Source organism: Corvus kubaryi, unplaced genomic scaffold (assembly GCF_017639235.1).
Source record: "Corvus kubaryi isolate FWS band 111438036 unplaced genomic scaffold, C.kubaryi_AGA036_p1.0 66, whole genome shotgun sequence".
NCBI classification, from domain to species: domain Eukaryota; kingdom Metazoa; phylum Chordata; class Aves; order Passeriformes; family Corvidae; genus Corvus; species Corvus kubaryi.
The window spans coordinates 16,850,895-16,866,370 of NW_024582054.1; positions in this window are offsets into that span (position 1 = coordinate 16,850,895).

Here is a 15,476-nt window from a genome sequence, read left to right on the forward strand (position 1 = left end):
GAGTGGCAGTAACAGAGGAGCACAGATCAGGTCACAGAAATGAGTTGAAACAGGTGATGCAAATGTGGAGATCCTACAGAACCAAAATATCTGAAGGAAACTGATTTTGGAACTGATTTAACAGGTTCAACATAGAGCTTTCTGCTGATGTCCACTCCATTGCCTGTGATCCTTCAGACGATGGCAGAGCAACAGTGTCTCCTAACCGTGGGTTTTCAGCCATCACAAAACAGGTGAGAAAAAGAAGACAATGTAGCAAATATTGTCAGGATTGGCATCCCATTAGAGAAAACAAGCAATCTAATAAACCTGCCAAAAATTTAGTTTAAATCTACACTACTGTTTTGGATTTGCTCGGATCCCAAAAGTCCATGTCTGTAAACAAGAAAGCATCACCTAGTCACTGGAAGACTAGGAATGGGAAAACCTGTACAGACTAGTTAAAGGAGAAACACCTGAATTGTTATAAAACTGGATTATGAAGTCTCTGGGTATCCCCAGTTCCCCCTAATTTGACTATACCTGGATGCCACCCTGCCTCTTTACCACCTGTGTATCTCTGGAATGACACATAGCAAAACTGCTGTGGTTGGGTCCTGGCAGTTTTCTGGGGCTGCTGCTCTGCACTTCACTGTGGCAGGACATGGACTGTACTTACAGCAGACTCTTGCAGTCTCTGGGGAGAAACCATCATCCCCCCCCTTCAGGGCAGTGGGGCTCCATCCTGGGTAAGCTGAGACTCTCCTGATCAGCCTCTGAAAGGGCTGTAGAGCTGAAGTAACCTCCTTTGTTCTGCTGGTTCAGTTTAGGGACTACATAAGGCATCAGGCAGCAGTCTGGCTGGAGATGCAGCCAGAGTCAGCTCAGAGTTCCAGCAATCAGGGAAGTCCGTGATTAGGTGACAGGTCCAGGGTCAAATTGTAGCAAATCAGGATCAGGCCCAGTGAGGAGGGGCTTGGACAGAGCTCAGTCATGGCAGGGACATGGGAATGGGCCAGGGAGGCAAGACAGGGACAGGACAGACCACTAACTGTCCCTCCTAAATACCACTTCTTACCTTCCAGGGCAGAGCTGTACTCACTGCTGGAATGTGCATTTTTTGTTCTGAATTTATTGGTTAAATACAATCATAATATGTGTCTCATACTTATCCCTCATCAAGTGTTGAAAAGCTAAGGTGGATGCAGCCCACGTCTGATCGAGCAGCCATGACCTTGCAGTACATTAATGTGCTGTGTTTACACCATTAATTTAGCTTTAACTGCCTTGCATTTGATTTGCATTTCCAGATTGCTTCTTTGCTTTGTGCTTCTTTGGCTCTCACTGCAATTCTGTCATTGGACAAATGAAGTAAAGTGGTTAATGACATTTAAATTAATTAAAACAATCAATTAATTAAATTAATCAATTTAAATTAATTAAGTCAATTAGTAAAATTAATTCCAGGAACTCAGATTCTGCCACCTGCTTTAATTCTGTGTCCTTGGGCCCAGGGCACATTGTGCTGGACTGTTGGATAGGTACCCAGAGGAAGTCCCCTAAGGCAGAGGTGGGATGTGCTGATCACCAAATGCCTGTAGACGCTGTGATGTGCCCCAAGTGCCTTGTTAAGCGTATATTTCTCAACCCCATTCTTCAGTTACAGAAATCAACAAAGGGCTAAGGAGGCCCTGGTTTTACTTTTCTTAAATACTAAATGCTAAGACTACCGAGAGATCGTTATTGCATGTTGATTTGTTGAGTGTCTCCTGCTGTGTTGGTGTCATGGGGTCTGTTTAGATGAGTCCTCATTTGTTACCAAATTTCTGCTTAGGCTTTAAGTGATCCTTTTGGTGCCAGCACAGCTCTAAGGATGTTTAGTGAGTTTGATGTTTGAATAGTACACTGCACAAGTGCGAGGAAAACTCCTAAGAGATGCCATACAGTGGCCTCTGAAGGTAAGGTGAATTGAAAACATTTTGGGATTGGACTGCTCCAGTTCTAAAAGAATTTAAAATATGAAAGTTTTCCTGATACTTCTGTTTAAACAGAGGTGAGGAATGTAACAAAAAGGCTGCTTGACATAAGAGGCTGTAAATTTCTACAGAAAATATTTAGAAGTGAAAGTCAGTTACATGCTGGAACTAGTCACTGAATTTGTTCAGAATATAAGGCATTTGTTTGAACATTTTGCAAAGTCCTAATTAGTGTAACTTGTATGTACACCCTGAATATTGTCTTATTAAGAATTTTGTACACAGAGTAAGCTGTAATCTCAGTAGTTATGGTTCAGAGCAGATGGAAAAGAGATGTTGAAGGCAAGGGAAAGAGGTAAAAAAAGATAATGTTATTATCTACATCACTGGGTCAAGGAAGTTTTAAAAGGCTTTAAGTACAGATTGCAAATTTGCAGACTAAATATAGATCTAAGATGTACTTTCTGAAGCACACAGGACTAATATGTTCAAACATCTGGGTGTTCAAATATCCTGCCAATACGTTAACGCCCTGGGGCATATAGAGTCTCTCCAATTCATCTCCAAGGCGATGGTTTGAAGAGAGGATGAATGAAGGCAGAACTTCATTATCCCTTTAGAGACTGCTGTTTTATAATGATACAGCTGTAACTGATGATCACATGCAGAATATTTGAATCAAGAAGTAATCCCAGATCTTTTAAATCCTGGTCCAGAGTCCTGATCTTTTCTCATATAGGTATTTTTTCTTGTGTTTAGGTTCTTGTACTCTGTGTTAAAGTTATCATCTTATAAACCTGAGGGATTTCAAAGTACAATGTGAATATATTCCAACAAATTCTTGAAGCATGTAGCACAAAACTACAGAATTAAGTGGTTACTTTTTTCCAAGAGATATACAGAGTTCACACAGCATAACAGACAAGCCTGGAAAACACCAAGGGTCTGAATAGAATACAGGAGCTGCCAAAAGCCACAAAGTAAGCCAGAAAGGATGGTGCGTGCTGGAGAGGTCTGAGCCTGTAAGAGAAACAGCATAACTTCTGACACCTTTTGAGTAGAAATGAAGGGCATTGAAAGGAGGTGGATCTTGTCTCCCCTGAGATCTTTAGAGCAATTAGAGAAAGGGGATGATCAGGAGTTGTGTTTAAAGATAAAAGACAGTAAGGATGCCTAAGACTTTGAGTGTAGGATTAATTATCTGGATATTGATTCAGGTAACAAGTATGCAAAAGCTAATGTATGCTTGTAAAAATACTTCTAAGGGTTGCTGCCATAAAGAAACACATAAAAACTGATGTAATATGAGGCAATAGGGGATGCTGAATTACTGTACCCAGTATTTTTCAATTACCTTTAGTACTCAGTTTTCACTCCTAAGCTGGTGGAATTCTCTTTCATTTGTGTGTAAGGACAGACCAAACACCTCAAGTTTTGTCAGTGTTATTTGATAAACACAGACTTAACTTCCGTGTTTGTACTGCAGTGATGCATATATTGGTTAAGTATACAGAGGGGAAGAAAACAGTAAATGATTTTGTTTTAATCCAGTCCCTGCAATTAAGTAAGATACAAACAAAGAGGAGCTAAGACATCTGGAAAGAGGTGAGGTAATGACAGGGCATGAGTCATGGTGTCTGAAGCAGCAGTGCAAAAGATTTTTGGTGAGAGCAGACTGGGGGCTGCCAAAGATGCCTTTTGGGAGCTGAGCCAATCAGCTCTGGGGAAGGAAAGTAGAAAAATACTTGGGAGTGACAGCCATGATGAAAACTATGGAGGTGGATAGTGAAGTCTCATGCTATGTCTAAAGTAAAAGTGGTATACAGACACTTTGGATCCCAACATCTTGTTTGAAGCAGAGGTAACACTTGATAAGTGGTATTGCTTCTACAGCTTTCTTGTTATAAAAAGGTTGTTCTCAAAACCTCTTTTGTGTATAACTTGTACTTCCAGGTGAGAGAGTTTATGCTTTTTGTCTTAACAGCTTTCTTGCTACTTTCATTCTCATTGTTCACTCTTACTATTACTGAACTCTGACTTGTGTAGCCACCATAACCTGCTCCATAGATGTGCTATTGTGTTTTGATGCTTTCTATCAGTGAAATGCTTTTGCTCTGGAAGTGGACCATTTACCAGTAATGCCAACTTCTTCCTGCCATAACTCTCTTGCTTTCAAAAGGAAGCCAGCTTTGACACCATTATTATGTAGCATTTTCTTATGTTTTATCTGCATTCCAAATAATTTCTTCTTGCGGAGTATAATTTAGTCCTAGTTGATGAAAAATCACTGTATACATTTAGAATCACAAGGAACAAACCCTTGGGAAGCTGATTACTAACCAAAATACGCTTTGAATTGCAAGACCTAGTCACAGATAGAACTAGTTTTTGAGTAGGCGTGAAGTGATGAGGCACTAACTACAACCACTCAAGTGGCTAAAGGAGTTCCTGCTCTTTTTGGTGCTCTTATGCAGCACTATGTTGTCCCTTCTTTGTGCCAGCACAGCTATTAGTGGGCTTACAGCACTGTGTTCTGGATTCAGTCCCTCTTTACCAAAAAAAGGAGAAAGGTTAATTTTAAGCTGAATTACTCCAAAACTCAGTTTGTGCTGTGGTTTCCAAGATAGCTCTATAAACAAAATTGAAGAGTAGGGAAGAATAGGAGCCCTTTTAGCTTTCCCCACCATCAAAGTTGCAGTTTAAGCATATCCTGACAAGGATAAGGTTCTATTGTGTAATTTATATGCCTTACTAAAGCTTTTGTAGTTTCAAATGTTGCATTGCCTTGAAGTACCTAATGGGCTATGACAGAAAATTGATTTCTGTGAAAATAGCATTGGCTGTTAAGTGTTCATACAACACTATCACATACTGCTTCTTCTATGAAATCCAACACAGAATATTTAAAGTGAGATGTTAGAAGAATAGCAGGAGAGATGATGCTTCTTCAAGAAAGTTAACATACTGGTATGTGATGGTTATATAAAGTTATTTCAACTTAACCTATGCCTCACCTTATGAATATGGCACTGGATGCTGTCTTCCCATGCAGGAGAAAGGGATCACGACTGTACATCAAATCTTAAGCATTTCCCGAGAGAGAAATGAGGTCCTGGATTAAACAACAAACCCCATTCCCATACACAGTAAAATACAGAGATGCAACAGAGCTTCAGGGTCTTTAAGATCTTCCTCTAGCAAGTACCCTACTTTCATGTGAAGGATGTTCTGTTGTGCAGAAAGAAATTAAAACAAAAGGTAGGTAGGCATGGGTCATTGGAGGGGTGGGGGAGTGGGGAATAAAGGATTGTGGTGTTCTCTAGACATAAATATCTGCTAATTTAGCTGTGCATGTTATTATGGGCTGTAGTAATACCCATTGGCTGACCCCAGGTTTCTCATGTGCCTAGAAGAGAATGTAGTGTGGGTCTTTCAGCAGATGTTGCGGTATCCCTGCATCATAGGACTCTGTCCTCTCATTCCTAATCTTCCTTTCTTGATCTTATCACCTTTGAATTCAAAGGGTTGCATGACTGAGGCTGATACCACATGCAAACATGCATAAACAGAAATATGATCTGAAAACACTAGTCTAGTAGGGCTGGAAACTGTCTCCCTACCTCCAGCTTAGAATCATTAAGGTTGGTAAAAACTTCTAAGATTACCAAATCCAACCAGGGCCAAAAAGTCCAACTTGGCTTTACATCTTTTTTCAGTGGAGAGAGAGGTCAGAAAAGGTGTTAAGAGGAGAAAGTACATATATACAGGGCCAGATTCAAAGCTGGCACAGATCAAATTAATTTGTGTCAATTTACCTGAAGTTCAGGCAGACAGAAAGGTTATAGATGTCAGTGCAGAAGATGGTCAGGCACTATGGATTGAGGTCGCTTCCTCCCCCAACACCACATTTGTGTGTGGAATTAACAAGACACATCAGGACAACTAAAGAAACATAATCTGTGACCTACTCCCTTTAACTGGTACTCTGGTGTGATGAGCTCATTAAGAGTAAATCTGCTAACACTTGTTTCACGTTGGCAGAAGTGTGTGGTGTATGCTCTCATCTCAACAGGAGATCAAGAGATGTCCAGCTCTGATACGACCTATTATTGCTAAATAGCACATTTGTGTAGTTACTTGTATTTCATGAAAATGCTTGATGCACATCAAAGGAAACCTTTTGAACCCAAAGCTCATTAATTGTTTTAGGTCATCAGATTTTCAGGCAGGCTTCTGTACAGTCCAGTTCTTAGCACTCTCCTGACAACAGTCTAATGATTATGGATGTTATTTGCACTTCTCTTTTGGGGCAAAGGCCCAAATCTTGATGCCTGTCTTTCTCCCTTGGCATTAACTAAATTTGCAGCAATTAGATCCCAATCTTTTGAAGCACTGAGAGCCCTTAACTCTGCTGATTATAGCAGACTTGGCATCCTGACCAGAAAGGCCACTATGCCAGTGGAAATAAGCAGAAGATCTTGGCATAAAACTGCTTCCATGTAGTCATTTTCCCAGATGTCTGTGTACAGCTTCTGCTCCTAAATGAAAACCATTTAATATGTTTCCTTTGACTCAGAAGCAGATTAACTATTATGTTTAAATTTCATTTGGGAATGAGTTACTTTCATCATAGGCAGAGATTTATTTTTTCTGTCAAAGTCTTAGTACAGAGAATTGGTCAGCTTCCGCTTGGGAATAGCTCAGGCCTTTTGTACCTGGACTTAAGTATGCCTGTGTTTCCAGCTTCAATGTATCCAGCCTCATCAATGCCCAGTGATTTCACCACCAAGCAGTAATCAAATGGTAACGAAGTTTAATGGAGTTACATATGAGCATTTGCATTAGGTTTATTTTTTGATGGCAGTTCTGTGATAGACACATTGGTGGCACAGACTATGGGAGAGATGGTCATAAAACCCTTTCTAGATAAGGAATTTCAGAGCCTTTACATGAAGAGTTACAAATCATAGGCGCACTGCCAGACTGGAACAAACAGCAAACCATTGCCATTCTTGCATATAACAAAGCTGTGTATGATGTAAGGAGGACTTTTATGTCCACAAAATGGCATGGCCATAATCAGTGGGGTTCCACAGAAATCTTTATTACAGCTTAGACAAAAAAAGTGTGGTAACTGATCTTTGGTTATTCATCTTGTCCCTCCTCATGAGATCCATCTAGTGCTCTTAAATGTGGAGTGGGTTTACCCTTTCCTGCCCTGTTCTGTCACTTGACCAAAAGGTTGTAGTCAGAGAGAAAGTCTACTTGGGAAAATTAAAAATACTTAGAATTTTAAAAATACAGTCAGCTAATGACTAGCATTTATGGTGAGAAAGGACACAGAATTTAGGCAGTAGGGGAGAGGCTTTCTATTTGGAAGAATAATGGAAAGCAAAGGACTGGAAAAATGACTGGGAAATCTGGAAACATTGGACTGGAAACATTAGTTAGTTCTGCTTTGAATTAGATATCTTTTTGGGGTCCCTTTCAGACCTATTTTCTATCATTATTGTAATTTCACCCACTACATGACACAGCTCAGGAGATTTCAGCAAGTCCAAAACTGCTGGAAGAATGAGAGGATTCAGCCTCTCAGAGAAGTCACTGCATTGACATTTCTGTCCCTAAGACCAAGCACACAGTCATATCGAGTAATGACCCATATAATTTGTGGCTGCATTTGTTGCTGGGTATGCTGTCAGGGCTGCCTCTTGAGCAAGCCAGAACAAATTCCCAGGGCACACCACTCCAGGGTGCACTTGGATGTTGTTCACATAAGCTCCAGTCTCTGCAGCTTCCATCTAATCCATCTGCTCTCACAGAGGTATTACATGGCTGATTGCCAGCAGGCCAGATGACACTGAATACTTTCCTAGAAGAATCAGCATCAGCTTCTGCAATGATAGGAGGAGTTTCTAAGCACTCTGAGCACAGGCCAGGTTTTAGCAGCCTCTAAGACAGTAGAGATGCAAAATGTCAGATCTGGGAAGTTCTCTGGGACAGATCAGGTGAGATAGCCTCAGGTTTACCATGTATTGGTGCTAAGTCAATTTGCCTACATTCACATTTTCTATATGTTAAAGAACACTTACCTATATTCGGAAGAGATCCCTCATAGTGACTTGGAGATTATTCAGTAAATATTTGATCCAATATTTGTTAACCAAAACAGACTGACTTTCACTGACCTCCTCAAATGTTCTCCAGCAAAACCTGGAAATTCTTTCAGTTGCTGTTTCTGAAGTAAAAATTGAGTTGGGTCAAAGAGATTTGTGTTTTTACCTAAAATGACAAGAAAAAGAAAATACCTTTTCTATCTTTGCAGTTCAGCTTGTTATATCTGACACCTGGTGGAGGACCTTATGTCAGTCTGCTTTGGCAAGTTTCAAGTTCAATAAACACATCCTTAACACACCATTTGGGCTAGACTAGATAGAGATATAGTTAACACTCTCTTTTCCATACATGGCATACAGTATAATTTCCAAAGACACGTTTAAAGTCCTAAAGACCACTGATACAGCCTTTTGTTTAGACATTAAAATTGTGCCTGAAGGGAGAGGATAATTGTTCTATCTGAAACTGCAAATGTCATGAGATAAAGGGATAACTTAGTGGAAATGTAACTAAATGTATGAACACCAGACAATTACAAATAAAGCTCCCAGTATTTGGAATAGACCAAAACAATGATAACAATTCTTAAAACACCCCTATCCTTAAGATTTCTATCTGGTTATGAATATGTTAATCACTCTCTTAATTAGAGTTCTACTTGATAGATTTTTCAGTCCTTATGCCTTTTGAAATAATCAATTACATTTGTTTTCATTATTTCAGCTACTGGAGAAAGAAAACTGTTTTGAAAAGTTTTTAATGCTGTGAATGGCAAAAAGGGACAAAGAATTGAGAGATAAGATCAAATGTTCCCTGGACTTAACCTATGAAAACTAACAGGAACTATTGATGACTGTGTGTGTGGTATTGAAAACACGATCCAAGGGAGCAGTGTCAGTGTGACAGACAGAGTAATGATCAAACAAAAAAGAGCCTTTCTTCTACTTCTTTTTCAAAGTGGACCTGCCAGGTCTCAGACTGCTCACCTGCATCCGCAGTCTCCTGTGGAATCCCAGATCAGGGCTGGAGAGGAGTAGCTCCTGGGCATACTTTGTGCCCTGGTAGGCTGTTAGCTCTTATCAGCTTGGTTTGTTCTTGTGTGTCCCCTCTTCATTATGTCCCCTGTTGTGATCCAGAGAGCCTGGGTAACATGAAACAGACATTGATTTTGCAGGATTCAGTCTTGTTACAGATGGGTAGAGACACACCATCCAGTTTTGAAAGCATTATAACCCTCTAGTAGATTCTGTTTCTATTGAGGTTGGGTCTGTGATACCACAGGAGGCAGGGTTACTGTGATTGGTTCTCTTTCTGCTGACTACTAATGAGAACAGTCAAGGGTCAAGTGTGCCGAGGCAGCACAATGAACAATGCGCTAACAGCGATTGCGGTCATTCATTAAGCACTGCAGACCACAGATGCCAACCTCCACTATTCAAGCCAAAAAAGTTTTGTGTCGGATTTGTCAGCATGTTATCAGTCCTGGCAAGTCATCTGTGTGAGATAATTACATACACTGAATTTGCAGTAATTATTTTTCATCTTTTTCAGCCCAGTCACCACAGGCCTGCAAACCCCTTACCTTGAAGTGACAGTATCTAATCAACCTTCTGAAGCCCTGCTCTTCATGCTAACTTGTGACTCTTACATGGTAAGAGTGAGGCTACTGAACCTATGATTTCTAAAGATCTAATAGAGGCAAGTTCTGCAGAGATAGGGTATTTTATCAGATCAGTGATAAAGTTGGTAAAACCAGAGAAGCTTTCTGAGTTCCCAGTCCCTTCCTTAGATAGTTAAAAATGTATCTTCTTCACCCAGGAAGCACTCCCTTCTTTTCCTGGCAAGTGCTCTTAACAAGTTACCTAAACTCCTTCTTTGTTGTAGAGTTTTCCCTTTATTTTTTGGTGGCAGTATCATTGTCTGCCACTGACAGCCTCTTTTCAACTGACATTCCAAAGACTTTCAGCCATCTGTTCCAGACCTTTTTGCTTTGGACTGAGTTTGTACTTGAATTTTTACATTTACATACATGCATGTGAAAAAAGCACAGTTTATATTTTCCTTTTCTCTGACTTAAAAATTGCAAATGATAAAATTCACTTAGACACAAGACAGTTTTTCCAAAGAAAATGGTAGACCTCTGGGCTTGTTCCACCTCTGCCCAAAATAGCACTATAGGAAAATCAAAAGCTCATGTACTTTAAAAAGCCATCCACACTTAAAAGTTTATCAATGGCTCTTTCGAAAATCTTTGGTCTTCCCTTCTTTTTCCAAATTGTTACCACAGAACAAACAAATATCTCTCTATTTATACATTTTATCTTAGCATTTTCATCCCAGTTGAGCTGATCCACAAAAAGGGCTTGAATGAACTCTCAGTTCTTTTTCTTTAGAAGTTTGTAAATTATTTTGGTAGGTGTCTGTTTAAAACTGAATTGTCTTTGATGACCTAAGCTAAATTTACCTCTGAAATCTAAATTTTCTCATTTGTTCACAGGAATGCACTTTGGTTAGCAAGGCAAAGTGTTTTTATTAATTCTGTACTGAAGTGCAAACACCTTGGAATCTCACAAATGAAAAATCTTCAAGTGGCCCAGCAGAAGACTGGGAGCTGCCTTTTTATAACATTTATTCACTTCAGTCTTTGGAGACTAAGAGAAGTTTGTGACCCAGCAATAGTATTATTACTGTGATAAGGAGACTTAAAAATGATTCAGATACTGTTATCTGCTAATCAGTCTTACAGAGGCTTTAGTACTGTTCAGAATAGAAAAAGACCAGTTGAACATCAAGTGCATAATGTTGCTCTTTGGAAACAGTGGAAGTGATCACTAGTAAGAAAAGGCATCTGGCAGCATGTTATTCATAAAGCTGGCTTATGATGAAAACTCAGTATGACTCTACAATCATATTATTCCTTATCTTCTGGGCTCCCTGAGTTGGCTGGTGATATTTCTCAAGAAGCTCAAGCTGTTATTTCCATTCTGCTTGTTGCAGCCTGAAAAGCATTTGGAGTGCAAGCTTAGAAGTAGTAGAAAGGAGACTGGGTTGCTGGGCACAGATGGCACTGGTAATAAAGCAAAGCAGCTGTCAATATTGTCTCAGAATAAGTTATTAATGATTAGCACTCCAGTTTGATATGTTGACAAGACCAAGCTTGCAGTTTGGAGTGTGCTAATTTGCGTGCCAGACCAATATGGCTGAAAGCAGAGAAGAGCCACGAGCCTCTAAGGCTTTCTGGTTGCTGACACTTACTGCTTTTTTACTGAGGAGCTGCAGTCATTTGCTGCAATGCCTCATTATATGAGTTCAAAAGTATTTGGAAATGGTACAAAAAAAAGCAGACAGTAGAACATCTTTGAGTTGGAACAAGCAACTCCTGAAGCATTTTGAACCTTGCCCTTCTCTCATGCTGAGATCAGCATCCATCTGTAAGTATGTTATTTAAACAGGTCAGACAAGAGTCTTCTGTCACAAAATGACGGGCTCTGTCAATAGCTTTTCATTCTGTTGAAGTACCAAGTGTGGGCTCTTTGCAGAAGCAGGATATTGAACTAGGTGGACCACTAGCGAGACACAGCTTAACTCTTCCTCACGACCTCATTTATCGATTGAATGAGGATGGCTTTTTATTTGCATCCTTCTCACTCAACAATGATACTTATACGCTACCCTGGAAACGTGTTTACTGCAAAATATTTACTGCAACTTGTCTTATTAGCTTGAATTCTAACCTCTGTGAGCAGTAAAATATGATGTACTGTGCATAGCTACAGACTGAATGTCTCAAAGGGGTGCTGTGAAAACGAATGCCTCTACTGCACGCCTGTGATGAGCACCTGCCAGACTGTGTTAAAAATAAGGAAGTGACAATGAGGTGACTATATCATATGTCCGTCTGAAAAACTGTGAAATAAATGGAAGTGGAGAAGGAAAATACACAATCTTTCAAAAAAGGGAGAGAAAATATACTTTAAAAATTTTTAACCAAATAGCTTTAGTTGAAATGCTTCATGTATATGTCTTCTCCACATTTTTGCATTTCTTTCTCTAAAATGTATCAAAGGTAAACCCAGCTCTCTTTGAGTAAGAAATTTTACATATATGTTTCTTTAAGATTATTTAAGTGGACGTGAAAGACTTTACAATATTAAGTTTGCTTCTGAAAGGGAGATTTAGAAAATCTAACATTAAAGCAAATTTACTGCAGTGCAAAATCAAATGCTGGCAAAAAGTCCAATTATATTATAGTAATTCATGTGCCCTTAAGCAACAAACCTAGTAAAACTTAGAGGAAGCAGAAATTTTGTATAATAAATTCTGTCTTCTTGAAACAACTCCATATTTCTGTCCAAAAATCATTATATCATAGTACTCTACTTTTTCAGTGAGGATGTCTGAGACTTCCTGGTCAAGACTTCCCTTTCTGGTTATTGTGGTTTTAGTTGCAGTTCTCCATTCTTTGACATTTCTCCAACTCTCAGAAGTGGTTAGCAATTGACGTTTATGGTTTAGAAAGCACTTGATTATGGTAAGACTTAGGTTGTGGAGACTGGCCCCCTTCTACGGATTCAGCTGGTGAATGTAGCTTCCAAGAGCTGTTGCAAATAGACCTAGAAGTGGGGGCTGCCATATTTTTCTCTTGGAAACTTCTTTTAGCTGAGACTTTAGTGCTGCCTCTGCCCACGCCACTCCAGACCTGTGTAGCAACTATGACTCTGATTAATCTCCCACCTCTGTGATTCTGACCTGGACCTGCTGGTTTGGCTTCCTGGCTTGGCCTTGGACCTGCCTTGCTGCTGCAGATTTGCTTGGTGGTCACTGTGCTGTATCTGACCCTGATCACTCTTGATCACTGTCTCTTCAGAATTGAAATCACTGCTCTGCATCCTGCCCTCTTGCTTTTTAGGATACTGCTCCCACATACTTTGTTATCACACCTGACTGCTGGCTCACCCTTCCTTGTGCAGCATCTGGTCCTTGCTGCTCACTGAAAAGTCTTGAGTACTGAAAGCTGTCCAGGTCAGTTAATTTAGGAATGTTATTCTTGAACAAATCTTGCCTTTGTTGTAGATGATAAACATGATGCCCTGTGACTCTAATATCAGGATGGAACTAGCTCAGTTTTCCCATCAGTATGTACAGTATCACCTGCATCTGGACAGAGACCCAGGTAGATGGCTTAAACTCATGCTTTAAAACCATGGCATGTATATACTAGTAGTCATGGATTTTTATTCATAGTCTTGTCTTTTGAGGGTGTTTGGCACATTTCTGTGGCCACTCTGTGTAGAAAGATCGGAGACTGAGAGGCTAGATGAGATGATTGATTTGAGAAGAGTATTATCCTCCTTGTAAATGGGTACTTCTGACTTACTGCTCTGAGCAAGTTTATTCTGGTGTATCAGCAGTTGTTTGATTTCATCTGCAGATGAGTGGTATGTAATGCACTGAAGGAAGTGGGTTACATTCTGGGTGTCCTATGAAATGGGGACAAAGTGAACATACTTTTTCGTGGGTGTGAGAAATGCATTGTAGGATCTTGCATTTCTTGCTTAGGCACAGTCGAACACTGTTTTGTGAGGGTGTGCAGAAATTTGTTTCTGAGCATTCTGAAAAGGAAGAGGAGAATTTGGAGAGGAGAAAAGAAAATTTGAAAAAGAGATTCATGTTATGATCTTCCAGGATAGCTTATAGTTTGACCTTCTACATATCTTCCCAGATAGGATTGTATAGGACTTATGATATGATTATATCTACCTAACAAGAAGTTTCTTCAAAGAAGTAATCTATTTGATAGAGCATGGCTTTGGTGGGTAGAGATTTTCTTTAGGTTGGTGTGTGCACTGTGCCTTTCTCTGCACAAGTGCACTGCTGTCTTTGGAATATTCCCTTCTATGATTCTATGATTCCGCTTTCTTCCAACGTAGCCCTCTCTGTGGTGTTACTTATTTTTGATTCTTAAACATCTTGTATGGTCATGTCACAGTTGTTTTGAAGAAGATTGCACTACCTTCTTCTGTACAGAGAGAATAACTTCCACCTTACTTTGATTGTTTATTCCTGAGAACATTAGCTCAGAGGTGGTCGGGTTAGTTAGAATGGATAGACAGTTCTGTGTACCTTAAAACTTTAAAAATTGACATTTTCTTAGAAATAGAAAAAATACAGTACAATAGTAAAATATATACCTTCACAGATGACATAGAAAAGTACCACCAAAAGGTGGTAAATTAAAAAATCAGGGAGGTTCTTTCTCGGGGTTGATAGTGGTTCTGATGATTTGGGGAAGAGATATTTCAAGTCTGATAACTCGTAACACATAGATGCAATGAAATTCAAGATGCTTTTGATGAAACGTTAGAATCAGAGAAATGTTCTTTGGTAAAAACATGCATTTTCACTTAGAAACTTAGATAACAGTTAGATTTGGAAAAGTGTTCCCGAGTACAGGGCGAATTTTTGTGGGCAGTGGGAAAAAGGAAATCATGTTCAAGACTTATTGGTACTTGCTTCCAACCAAGAAGTTAATTCATTTTGAAACTTAGTGACTTCCTAAAGTATCGGTTTATTTTATACCCAGACTCAAACACATTATTGTATTGGAGATGTTCTACACTGTGGGAAAGATAGAACAAGAAGAGACAAACATCTTCAATATCATGGCTTTGTAACGAGGGAGTTAACCTCAGCTAAACAGGACAACTTGATGGAGGTCTGATACAAATTAATCATTAAACAAAATGTGAACAAATGGCTAAAATTATATCTTTGTCAGCTCAGAAAATCTCAGCTTTTCTTTCTGGAGAAAATTTTGAAGATCTTCAGGAAAATATGGAATTATAAATTTCATTTAAAAATTCTTATGAAATTCTGTGGTGTGGGAAAACGGTCTTTTCAATGGAGGCCAGACAGTGACAAGGACTAGATTCTTCCTGTTATAGTGGACGGAATATCCGGCCCCGGGAATTTCCTTTCAGTCTTGTTTTCCTATTATTATCATCTCTTAAATCCTACTGAACATACCAATCTCCTTGCTAATTCCCTATTCATACCATTAGATGCTCTTTATCATTAATGAGTTTATATATTTCAATATTGACATTGATTGCACTCTTAATTATGTATTACCTGTTGATGTAGCATTGAATCAAATTCTGAGAGTAAAATAAAATAATTTGGCAAATAAAAAAGGGAGAGACACTTAAAATTGGGAGAGGCTAGACATGGAACATATGTATTCATAACACTTGCAAATTCAGTGTGTTATGAGGCCACTTTAGCTAAAATTTTTCAGAACAAGTCTCCTGGATTTTTAAATTTGCTTTAGTTGTTCTGCTCCAGCTTTAGGAGTTCAATATACTTATGCATTTCCTATCTGACCTTTAGGTTTATTTTTTAAGT